The sequence below is a fragment of the Dermacentor variabilis genome, chromosome 4 (genome assembly GCF_050947875.1).
Source record: "Dermacentor variabilis isolate Ectoservices chromosome 4, ASM5094787v1, whole genome shotgun sequence".
NCBI lineage: Eukaryota > Metazoa > Arthropoda > Arachnida > Ixodida > Ixodidae > Dermacentor > Dermacentor variabilis.
The window spans coordinates 130,823,967-130,826,929 of NC_134571.1; the positions used below are offsets into that span (position 1 = coordinate 130,823,967).

General features: G+C 42.7%; 1 non-coding gene across 1 annotated transcript; it reads left to right on the forward strand.

The window, feature by feature from the left end:
- The first annotated feature begins 1,582 nt into the window (after positions 1-1,582).
- Positions 1,583-1,655, forward strand: TRNAS-UGA (transfer RNA serine (anticodon UGA)). Its single transcript has one exon. It is a non-coding gene; the product is annotated as a tRNA-Ser (tRNA).
- The last annotated feature ends 1,308 nt before the right edge of the window (positions 1,656-2,963 follow it).

Sequence of the window (2,963 nt, forward strand, 5' to 3'; positions counted from 1 at the left end):
GCTCCATAGTATGAAAGTAAACGCAAATATAACCGTTGCATTTAGTTGAGCAGCATTTTATTAATCGTTTGACTAAGTCTTCGTTTCACATAGGCTCCAGGGTATCCGTCGGATCGACGCGCATAACTTTGTTGTGCCCCAGTTCATTTCTCTGAAAGATAATTCGCCCTTGATGTTTTTTTCTGATAAATAGGGCCTTTCTCATACAAGTGCTTAAGTAGCACCCTCTCAAATATTTAGACGCCATTCTCAAGTAATCGATGTTACCACGCGCTCATAACAAGTATTGTTTCTTCAATTCCCGACCCTTCCAACAGACAAACTTGTGGAAGTATCGACAAAATGTTTCTCCACCGCAAACGTCACTATGAAAGTGGCATCCATATTCAAGGAAAACTTACTTTATATTCAAAAGAATAACATGTTCCACATGTTGAATTTGAATAGCTATGATGCTTCATACTAGCATGATTAACATTTTCGCGTTATTTTATCTTCAGTCATGAAAGCGGTATACGGTGGACCAACGGCCTCATCACCGTCAAATAAATATTTAAACAAATGGCGAGGCAAGCCCTCAACGTCCCCTCATGGGAGGCTTAGGCCCTGCCATTATAAAGTGCTGGTTCTACAAGAAGTGTTTATCCCCCCCCCCCTATCCATATCGCAAAGGGGTCTTCCTGGCTCAATATAATATCCGCCCGTTTTCATACAACTGAGGCCACTAAACGCACTTTCAAGTGATCTTTACACCAATTTAATTATATCAGCGGCTAATAAGAATAAGATTTGTTCTGCAACTCAATTTTACGAGTGTTGTACTCAGCGCATATCATTATGCTGCCCCATGTTGCACCAGATGAGTAGTATTTACACCAAGGGTCATTCGAAGATTGCGCATGTGTTACCCGCCCTCTCATTGCTGTAGCGGAATCATAAAAGGGGCGCATACTGCTCTGTTATATCTTGCAGCAAAGTATTATATATATATATATATATATATATATATATATATATATATATATATATATATATATATATATATATATATATATATATATATATATATATAAACGAGCAGAAAGGGGGTTAACCGAGGGGCCCGATATTTATTAGTCATATCATGAGCAGCCAACAAACACTGACACTGAAATGCGAAGGTTGTGGGTTCGGCTCCCACCTGCGGCAAGCTGTTTTTTCATCCACTTTAATTTCCACTAATTTATCGTTTCTTTATTTCATTTATTCAGCACAAGTAATTTCCCCTATGTTGTCCTTGGTGTCAGTGTTTGTTGGCTTCTCATGATATGACTAATAAAAATCGGGCCCCTCGGTTAACCCCCTTTCTTCTCATTTATTACATAACAAGGGTCTCGAATCCGGCAACATTGATGCCTTCAGGTAGCATATGTGGGTTTATTGACCAGTTTCCTTCACCCAAAAAGATCACGTTCTCGTGACGCCTGCGGCAAAAAGGACGTTCTACGTCCGCCGCCAAGGTCTATGAGTGGTGGCGCTGGCTAACACTGCCAGGGTTCTACTAGTACACATAAATACCCAAGAAAGTGGATGGGGAAACGCCGCCGCGGTAGCTCAATTGGTAGAGCATCGCACGTGAAATGCGAAGGCTGTGGGTTCGGCTCCCACCTGCGGCAAGTTGTTTTTTCATACACTTTAATTTCCACTAATTTATCGTTTATTTCATTTATTCAGCACAAGTAATTTGCCCTATGTTGTCCTTGGTGTCAGTGTTTGTTGTCTTCTCATGATATGACTAAATAATATATATATATATATATATATATATATATATATATATATATATATATATATATATATATATATATATATGTGTGTGTGTGTGTGAGCGCGCGTGTGTATGTATGTGTGTTATTTTAGGGGGCGGAGGGAGACACCTTGTCAACCTTGAAACATTTGGGATAGGTGATGTACTCCGCCCGGTAGCGAACAGCGACAACCTAGTACTCCCCCCCCCCCCTTAAAAATAATAAATGAATAAAGAAAAAAATATACCATGCACTGGCAGCGCGCATCCGGCAGACCCTGTTAGACCTAAAGCCCCAGAATAAAAAAAGGTAACGACTTCTTCTGTAAAGCCCCTTAAACTTCGTAAAGTAGTGCCACGCTTTGAAGAACGCCGCCTCCTCCTCCGGCGCTCTGGCCGAAGCCGACGCCGCGTCGCTATTGGCCTAATGGCATCACGTGGCCCCTTGCGCCGGCTTCGTTTGTTTACAGTCGCGCTTCAGTGCCATCTTTGCTCGAGAAGCGGCGCTTGTTGGCGGCATTCCTTCCGTTCCTATTCTGTGTTGTTTTGATCTTGTGAACGCCTCGAAGGATGTTTTGTGGCAAGTGCGACGTCGCTTCACGTCATTTTCTGTTACCATGACCTGCTGCGCGTTTGGATGCCAATATAGCTTTAGCAAAGGCAAGAATATGTTCGCGATACCTTCCGGTAAGCGCAACGCGTTAAGAAGGAAGACATGGCTTCACCGAATCGGGAGGGAGAACTTCCGACCTACTTCCTCCGCGCGACTATGTGATGTAAGTTGTGGCTCTCTCACAGTATTGTATGTGCCAGGCTTGCGTATTGTGCTACGGGCAATAACGTAGTAGATATTGCACAGTTCACTGTGCATGTTGTCATTTGTACGCACGCTTTAACGTGATTTTTACGCAACGTCTGCTTTGCTTATATGCGCACTACGTGGTCGTGTTAGTAATATTTGGTGCGCTTAATCGTTTTGAACGCCAACCGGCTTGAGTTCGCGGGCACGCGAGGTTGCGTGCGATAACGTGATTACGAAATTATTAAAGATTCAGCGCAGTCCTTTTGATAAAATTTCAGTCTCGATCATGAAAGCGCCTCAGGAGAGCAACTCTCTGCCTTTTGTGGTTACTTACTAGCCTTCTTTAGATAGACTAGCTTTGTTTGCCAGATTTGT